The sequence below is a fragment of the Rhipicephalus sanguineus genome, unplaced genomic scaffold (genome assembly GCF_013339695.2).
Source record: "Rhipicephalus sanguineus isolate Rsan-2018 unplaced genomic scaffold, BIME_Rsan_1.4 Seq4329, whole genome shotgun sequence".
Classification (NCBI taxonomy): domain Eukaryota; kingdom Metazoa; phylum Arthropoda; class Arachnida; order Ixodida; family Ixodidae; genus Rhipicephalus; species Rhipicephalus sanguineus.
Genome location: NW_023615246.1, coordinates 41,519 through 51,305, shown reverse-complemented (window position 1 = coordinate 51,305; position 9,787 = coordinate 41,519). Strand labels below are relative to the sequence as shown.

The window sequence follows — 9,787 nt, the reverse complement described above, 5'->3', positions numbered from 1 at the left end:
TATGAAGCCTGGAAACCCTTGTCACGGCATCTGTGGGAAGACACTGCTTTGTATGATTTTTTAATTAGCGATAAGGTGAGTTCTTGTTTTCTTTAAAAAAACGCAAAGAGTAACGGAAAATTTAAAACAATTGCATGCAATTCGTTATTTGTATTTCTTCAAAAGAAAACAAAATTTTGTACCAGAAGCTTCCAGGACCACACGATCTTTATGTTGCTTATTATTCCACAATTTAATTGTCCGTTAATGTAGTGTAGCAGAAATCTCAAATGATGAAATTAATAAATAACTACACAACTGCCAAGAAATTATTTCTAGAACTGTAAAACTGCGAAGGAGCAGATGCGGGAGATATTCGTCGTAATTTGATTATTAAACGTGGCTGAAAGATGTGCGCCAAGCGTTCACACCTCCCATAGATCTACGGTGTTTTGGTCGTTGCCAAGGGCCTTCCATCACTTCGGGGGTCTTCTCGCAGTCGCCGTTGCCTTTCCCGTTCCCAAGTATTCTCTCGATGTACGTAATCGGGCTCTTCACTCGCCGCCGTCCGCTTCGCAGTCATTTTTTGGGCTAACCTTGCATTCTTCATTTATAGTGGACCAGTGGTACTAGTGGGATTTACCCATATCTGGCGGCAAATACTAGTTTCTTCGCAGCCATTTGTGGGGCTAATTCTTGCTTCCTCTTTTAGTGGACCAGTGGTGAGTAGTGGATTTCTCCTTTATGTGGCACATACCCGTTTATGGTGATAATGTTCTAGATCTACTCACAAACAACGATTTTCCAAACAGCTTCGCTGTTAAAAAAAATTATAGGACAGGTTGCAGAAGAAACATTTTTTTTTTTTGAGTGATAGTGGCTGTATACGAATTTCTATATCGATGGAGAACACAGAATCGCAGGTAACACTACGAAAACTCCTTAATGCGTGAGCGTTTTTTCAGGTGAGTCACAGGAAATTCGGTAGTTTGCCTGCCCACAACGCAAGGTGCAAGGCGCTTTTAATGAATAAATGATGTGAGCGGATAACAACGGCTGTGGTAAATTTGGAACTTAAGTTCGTGAGCTATAAGCGAGGGAACATTGAAATTACCTATTTAAAGTTCGTAGGAGGTAAGCGCCGGTGGCGAACGTAAAAGTGTTCATAACGCTAAATTCCGAAGTGGAAAGGTATCTCTTGCAATTCAGCACGTCCCATTCGTACCGTTACATCCATGGGCGTGAGCAGGGTTCTCTATTCGGGAGGGGTGGTCAAAGTTAGAGTTACTGTATATGCTACCTTTAGGTAGCAGAGTTGCGCCAAGGTACGCCATCTTGGGCTCAGAAGTCTTGCGGGAAAGTCATTCACCACCCGCGTAGGAGCCGCGCTCGCGCGATAGAGTAACAGTGTTGATTTTAAACAGATCTTCATGGGGCTTTTATTGCACTCGTCACATTCTAAAACAGTGAACGCAAGCAACTATACAAAAAGTAGTAATATTGCGTCGTGGGGTATCCAGGCGAGGAATTCTCCATCTGTTCTGTTCACTTTTTTTTTAACGCATTTCACCCTCCCTAGGTGGCGCCACCGTCCCAGCTTGGGCACGTAAGCGCTATTCCGCTAAACTAAAACACGCTGTCCACAACGAACGTTTGCGGCACGGTAACGATATTCCCTTAACCCCCCGCTATCCACACTAACGCTGAACTGATAACTGTCTAATAACAACAGTGCTGTTGTCAACCGCCCTTGAGCCGCCGGAATCTACGGAGTGTCGGCGTCGCCTGCGATGTGTTGGCAGTATTGGCTCCTCCGCAGCGCAAAGGAGCCACCTATGACCCGTGACGGCGCTCGGCGAATAGCGTTTGCTGCAATCATCGAAGGCAGAGCGAGCGGCCGTCCGGAAAAGAATGGCGCAATTTCTCTACCTAAAGGTAGCATATACAGTAACTCTAGTCAAAGCGTCACCCAAGCGCCACCCCCTCCAGCTCCCTATTGGTTCGGTTCAGTGGCGTAGCCAGGGGGTGCCCCCCCCCCCCCCCCCCCCCCCCCCCCCCGCAATTTTTTTCTCCTATGGCATACAGAGCACAAAATCACACTTAGCTGTCCGAGCCCCATGTTGGACCAAGGGCGTGAACAAACCCCCCCCCCCCCCCCCCCCCCCCCCCGCCGTAAACAATTTCTGCCTACGCACTGGTTCAGTTTGAAAAAAAAAAGCACGCCTCGCACTGGATGCCAATATGACAATGAAGCGACGGGGTGCTTCTTACAACGGCCTGCAATCGGTTCCCGGCTTCCTGGGGTAAAGGTTGGCATTTAACAGTTCTTGGAACGCAACCTTATCATCGGCCGCCGTTATCCTCATAAACCTGCATGGCCATTAAACTGCACTTTATCATAGAAGTGAAGGAATACGAAATTGTTGAAATGGCATGGCATCAGGAAGGTTTCGCTGACGTTGTGAATTGAGTGCCAGATGTTGAATTGCGCATCACTAGCATCATTACACAATCTGTGTGGTACTGTATCACTCATTATGGGTGGTCGCACTTTGTTGGTGCATTCTCCCCTATGTGTAGCGCGCAGCTGACGTCGCTGGGTTTGAAATAGGACCAAAAATTCCTTCATACATAGGTTGGCGTGGTAATACGAAGCAATATATCTCATGCCTGCATATATGCCGATTTGTTCACAAGCAGAAATTTTCAGCTTTCAAAAATATAAGGATGTTTCAATGTATGGCCGCATTTACTAAAGCAGATTTCAATCTCGGAACTATTGGAATAAGCTATAGCCGAATGCCTAACCTACTGGCGAAATCAATATCTTTTCCAGGTACCAAAACTAAGAAATGTAAGCAGAGACGATGATTTCGGCATTAGTCATTCCATTTGCAGCATGCGCTGCTCTTGCACTAAGCCAGCGCTACGATCCTCAGTGCCCAGTAAGGGAGCACCCAAGTAAGTGAAAAAATAAAAATACGTTGTAGTCACTAGAAGCGCAATACCTGCAAAGCTTCCTTGCTTTGTTATTGCAGCGTGACATCCTTATTCGGGCAATATATACTCCGGGCACCTCGTGCTCGTACAAACTTGGAAGACGCTTGAGCTTCGCCTTCAATAATAGACCACTATACTTAATCGGGCCCCGTTCTCATCGCCTTCTCAATCGATAGCCTGCGTTCGCTTCTCGGTGGACCCCTTAAGCAAGCCGCAAAGAAAAGAACGTCTTTCCGAGTGACGTGGACCGTTTCAAACTGTCCTAGAACGCCTACTGCAAGCACAGTTGCGAAGTGTCCACTACTTAATAAAGTGGCTGACTGGGCTAGTTGGTTGTGCATACTTAAGGTTAACAGCGCGAAAATAAGACACGGCGGACAGGAAAAAGACGAGACAAGCGCTGTTAACCCGGGTATATAAGAGCGTTCGTGTCAATAAAAATTCAGTTGGAAGTCAGCGCTTGTCTCGTCTTTTTCCTGTCCGCCGTGTCTTATTTTCGCGCTGTTAACCTTAAGTGTCCACTACGCCATAATTATTCTTTTTGAGATTTGGCGAAGTACCCTGTACGCGTCTGTAAGGCAACATGCGCACCTCCGCAGCTGCGCACTTCTTTGTTGCTGTTACTGCTGCTGATGATTAATTAATTCTGTGCGCTTTCTAATTGATGGGCCTTTAAGCCAACCACTCGTTTCGCAATTCACGTGTTTTAACGCCTGATACGATTCTACGCTACAGCCACGCAATATTAGATGCGTCGCACTACATGACATTCGTATCGGCTTTTTTTTTTTCGGAACAGTTTCAATCACGTGGCTCTGTGGTAGAATACCTGCTTGCCACGCAGAAATCCTGGATTTAATTCCTACTCGCACCGAAGATTTGTATTTATTCATTTGCATCTATATCGAGTTTCCGCTCATAGACAACGCCGATGTTTTGCTCACAACCAAGGATGCTGATGGTGACAGCGGAATTTTTTCGAAAGGGGCTCTTTAACGCTATCGCTCTGGAAACATTTGGTGGTTTCATGCCACAGCGCCTACCAAACACTTCTGCAACTACGGTTCACATTTGGATGACCTACAGTCTATTGCCTCGCTGTGGAAGATAATGCACCATTCGCTGATATCAGGATACCGTCTGATGGTTTCTTTATATTGATAAGCATAAAAAGGTTCAGTTAGTTTCAAAAGCCCTCCAGTGAGAGTTTCCACAAAAAATTGCTTTGTTACTGTGTTCTTTTTTATGGAAATAAATATTAACCGGTCCGTTACTCTCGTCCCCTCAACATCTGCCCTTTAAATGTTCTAGTTTTTTCTTGTAAATTCTAGTGCACGTTCTAGTAACGACAGTGGCTTGCTATTGAAAGGTAGATGATGTGTCTCTCCACCTCACGCAGTCGTGAAGTGGTCGCGCGTGTGCAACCAGCTGTTGATTACGTATGTAATGGAGCAGCGACAACAGACACTAGAAAGCTGTCTTCGAGTCACACACAAGATGGACGATCCGTGTTTCAATACTATTTTAGCAGCATTAAACATACAAATATATAAAACGTTCGTCATCAAGGTAAGAAATGAAAAAGAGAAGGCTTTTTAAGCACTGCATGCAAAGTTCTGAAAACATGGAAATCACAGATGATTAAGATTAGTAACGATGTATATCCGTAGTATTCTGCATTTTGTATGAACCTGACTGGAGAGACATTGCAACTCTACAAAAGCAGTGAAATCAACAATGGTTTTCCCGTAATTCAAATGATGGTCCACTGGTACTGGTCATAAACCTCTCAGACAGATGGGGAAAAAATAGATTCTTCGTAACTATGGTGCTGTCATGTTGTTTGGACAAATTAATCCACTGTCAAACGAATAAATTACGAAGTAGTCAGAGAGACATAGTTTTCTGAAAGCAATCTGCTCGAAGTTGAGCTATCTTTTCTCATGCCATGTGGGAATCAATGCATTCAACACTAGCGAAAGTCGAATGTAAGCAACGTGAGATCACCCATGCATGAGATGTGACAATGGTATTCCTCTAGCCGAACGAAAATGTCTGCGTGAGGATAAACAATTTGTAACAAATAGATACCACTGGAGTGCATGCACTCTTGATGCCTTCAAGAGTCGTCAGTGACTGGATGGTGTTTCGGAACAGCAGCAACATACTCGGGCGATCTATTGCGGTGACACACATCCATAGGTACATTTGGCGTACATATGCATCAAGTACGCTGAAGTAGATAAACAGATGTGTAGAGGGCACCGGTATATATTCTATATGCCTTACGTGATCCCGTTCCTACTTTTTTTAGTTGGATGTCAGTTCATGGGGCGTCTACTTCTGCCCGGCACAAGTCAACTTTGGCGTCTACCTTGCCTAAAAGTATCGTGCCGAGTAGATGGATCTGTTACCAGCAGAGGGTAAGTGCATACCAGCACAAAAATTTTAGCGAATATACGCGCAGGCTAGGACACGACAAACTAATTGAAAACAAAGCACGTGGTCATTTGAACAGCGTACATTGCGCCATGGACCCGAAAAGCCATGAAGAAACTACTCCAAGCTGCTACTACACCTTTACCGATGGAGTGCAAAAACGATACTATTTCACTCCCGAACTTTTCGTTGGCTTAATTCAATAAAGGTGTCAGGCAAGTTGATAGTGCCCGCAAAATGTTCTGTGTGTACATGTGGGGTGAATAGATAGGGCTATTTCACGTTATTACACTTGTAAAACACGTCAGCCATATCTACTCGCATCCTTAACATAGAACATATGAAAGGGCACAACGCTCTGTTGTTCTCGTACGCTACTGCAGGTTGCGCGAGGAAGCTTTGTGAACATTAATCTTCGCAATCTGGATTTCATGGTGATTTGTGCACAGCTGTGGGCTATGTGTCGAGTTTGGCAGAAGGTAGTGTTTTTTCGAAAGCGCACATGAGGTCATGTACAATTGGAATAATGAGTATGCAATTGCCGAATCTCACCTGCACCTCTATTCATTTTATACACCGCGCTAGTTTGTAGCGAGATGAAATCATATTCATCCAGGCATTCATTAATCACAGTTCAAAGACACGAAACGCATATAGCAAACAATATAAAATTCACTGCAGTTCCCGCAAGTCAGCAACACACTGTACAGCACCAATTTAAACACAAATTAGAACATACCTTTGTAGTACGCTACCGCAGAATAAGAGTATGACTACTCTTCCTGTGCTTAATGTTAATAGCCCACCACAACACATGTTTTATGAACTCGACCATTTCCTCACAAGTATAAAACGCTTTTCTCTGTAAAAGTCATTGCCAAGTATAAGCGATAATATCGCGCCGCACTTAGAGGCTGATTACTAATTCACTAAGAAAAAGAACAACTATTTTCGAGTAACTCAGCAGCAGTATGTAACGCTTTGGAATGACTCTAAAATAAACAATTGCGTACAGCCCAACCGGGACACAAACCTGGACCTTGATTTCTGCTTGCGCATCACCAAGGTGTAAAGTAAATGTCTAAGCCAAACTTTTCTCAGTAGCCGCTTTGTTAGTAGCGCCAGTGACATTGACGCGATCCCCAGAGGTAAGAAATTGAGGTCAGGCGATGCCACGCGCGGTGCCATAGCGTCGCTGTCACTGAATCCGAAGAAATGAACTGTTTGGATTCTGCTCTTGGGCTGAAACAACACCTCCTCGCCCATCTCTGCACACGTGCTTCTGAGAAGAATGCCTCAGAAGAATGCTAAGAAGAATATCTCAACGAGACAACCTGTGATTGGCCAAAAACACGTCTCGCTTTACTTGTTGCAAGAAAGGCGATGTTTATAGAATCCCATTATCATGTGGCAAAGTATACAGTGGCCAGGCTGGGCGTTGTGTTAACGTGCGTTTCAGGGAGCATTTTAATTCTCTTAAGGGTACCTTTTGCTCTAATTTATTTTTACATTGCCGTTCCCGTGGTATTTCTCCTATACTTCTTGGCACTGCGATTCTCATGAATCATTAAAAGCAGCCCACCCGTGAAATCGCCTAGGCCTTCTCTGCAGGAAGCAAAAGTGCAGTCGTGTGACGCTCAGGCCATTACCTCTCTCACTGCTCAGAACTTTGTTTTTTCTTGATAACACCTAAGATCTCCATTCACGAGTTTTTATTTAATTCGTCACCGTTCTTTGGTTCTTGCAACTGGTGGTATAATTATTTTCGTGTCCTTTTAATAAAAATTCAGTTGAAAGACAGCACTTGTGTTGTCTGATCCCCTCTTTTGTACATATCCTTTATGCGCTGTTGGACTATGAACGTAATTCAACGCGTCCAATTTTCTATCATGATTCTTTATACAACATGACAACAAAGACTTTCAACCGTTGAATTCACATCGATGGTACTTTCTTATACTGTGAAAACATATGTTCACAGAAAAAAAGGCTATTCCGAGTGCATCAAAAATTTAACTATGCTTCATCGTTTCCTTCTTCAATATACACTAATTTCAATAGTTCGTGATGTTACTACTAACTAAACACAAATCGTTGTTTCGCAGTACCTATTATGTTCTAGATTTGACTTGACTTAGCTAGGGGAAAGTGCAAGTAAACAAAGTTTCCAACAACACGATGTTCTTAGATATGAAAAAAGTCTCTACTTGAATGCAGGTGCCCAAGCACGCCTGGAAGGAACCCTCATCCCGGAGCTGCTCCTGGACCAGGAGTTTGGCCCCTCTGCTGTGACACATGCAGCTGAGTTCAGCGAATAAAATAAAGAAAATATAGACGAATGTTGAGCCGTGCTGTCGTCAGTATTGTTGCAGCAAAATAGTTGTTCTGCGGTCTTCATGGCATAGATGACAACAGTTAATTTAAAGAAAATTTGGGATCCTCCTTGCTTCGCATCGCTCTCCGCCGCTTCGTCACTTTTAACTTCGCCAAACTGCGCTAATCCAAGCCTAAGCAGCTGCGCTGTAAAGCATACATAGGCTTTCAACCATAGCATCCTGTATTTCAAGGTAGGTTTTTATTACATTTTCCAAACTAACGCCGTATCCTTTCGTATTCCCTATTCACTTTAAAATCAGTTTACAACTCTTCAGGGACCTCTTATTCAGACACAAATTACTGTCATCAGGCTTGCTTGCATCGCCTTTCTTCGACAAATCGGGCTTTCCAGTTTCCTACCAAGGATGATACGTTATAGTGATAAGACGCAAGCAAGCCGTTCGTGACCTGGTTACATCAATGGCGAGTACTTTAAACTTACAAGCAAAAAGCTACTTGGTGGCTTGCAAGAACCTGAGCTTCACAAATGCGACAACATGCAATCGCCTAAATAGCACTCAGACTGATATGGTCGACAGCCGCGGTAGACTGCGGGAGACATGGTTTCATCATGAGCGTCGTGTTGGGAATGGCGCCCGAATGCTACACAAGTGAAGCCCATTCCTGCTCTCATTTACTTTTACATTGCCGTTCCCGTGGTATTTCTCCTATCCTTCCTGGCACGTAGAGAAAAAGCGCAGCCCTTCAGATTCACCACATGTCCCAATTCTATACTTAAATGAATAATGACACGAATTTTAAATTTTTTCGGACTGTCGCTCTAATTAAAAACACTGGTATCGAGAACCCTAAATAGAGACAGCAATTTCCGCGATTTAGGCGGCACGCGGGAAGCAGAGTTGACAAACTGCCGTGGCGGCTGCCTTTTCGATGGAGGCGAAAATGTTTGAGGCCCGTGTACTGTGGGATGTCAGTGCACGTTAAAGAAACCTAGGTGGTCGAACTTTGCGAAGCCCTCCACTACTGCGTCCCTCATAATCATATCATGGTTTTGGGACGTTAAATCCCAGATATTATTTTTATAGAGTTAACAAACTGAGTGGAACTGTGTTGACTCGTCGGCATAATGTCCATTGCGGTGGGGCTGGCGTGCTAATGCTCATCGACGAAAACTTTAAAATCAAAGTAAAATAATAAATACGTGTTGTCTGACTCCGGTGTGTAGAGAGCGTTAACACTGCATGCCAAGGAAACCAAAAATGTTCCTTTTACGATGCCTTAAAATGGTATCAGTACTCATTTAAGGGAAAGGTATTGAGTATATAAGCATGTTGAGCGCATGCGGCGTAAGTAATGTCTTCAGAATTCGAACTCTCGACCCTCGGCACTTGAGAAAACGTGGCAGAGTTGGCTGGATGTTCGTGAGTCGGGGGTGTTTGTGGCCTGATATCACAGGGCTCTCGGCGGTTTCAGCGTCCTCCAGCCTGAAAACGCTCGCGATGTCGAGGTCTTGTCGAATTCGCGCCATCACACTTGCCGTGAACAAACGCACAACATCCCCTTTCATGGTTTTTAGCGAGAGAACGGATTTAGCTGGTAAATCCCAGTGTAATTTAAACCAGACAGATTATGTTTTGACGATATCGAATCGTAGGGTACTGTGTAGAACTGGTGAGCCCGCGGAACGGTCTGCGCGAGTGTCTCCGTAAGGTGACTCACAATGGCCATACAAGTTGTTCGCCGACGCAAGGCAAAAAAAAGCTGCAGCGCGTACCGTCGGTTGAACGCATTTAAGGCATTGGCGGAAAGGCACCTGAGTAGCGCAGTGTTAATCACCCTAGAGCTTTACGCACTGAGCACGTGCAAATTAGCAAGACAAACACGTCATCGCGTGCCTACGCAAACCGAGACTAGAACAAATGCTTAATCCTAGGTGCCGATTATGAGGTGAAGAATACTATCAATTTGCTGCATCTGTTTCCAAGACATCTCGTAGATTTCCGCCTGAACAGCGAAATAAGAAAAGGGAACA

The 9,787-nt window shown here is 44.4% G+C and overlaps 1 long non-coding RNA gene across 1 annotated transcript; it reads left to right on the top strand.

The window, feature by feature from the left end:
• The first annotated feature begins 646 nt into the window (after nt 1–646).
• LOC119377322 (uncharacterized) lies at nt 647–7,757 on the top strand. The gene is made up of 4 exons (XR_005180796.2): nt 647–701; nt 2,816–2,940; nt 5,294–5,402; nt 7,636–7,757. It is a non-coding gene; the product is annotated as an uncharacterized LOC119377322 (long non-coding RNA).
• The last annotated feature ends 2,030 nt before the right edge of the window (nt 7,758–9,787 follow it).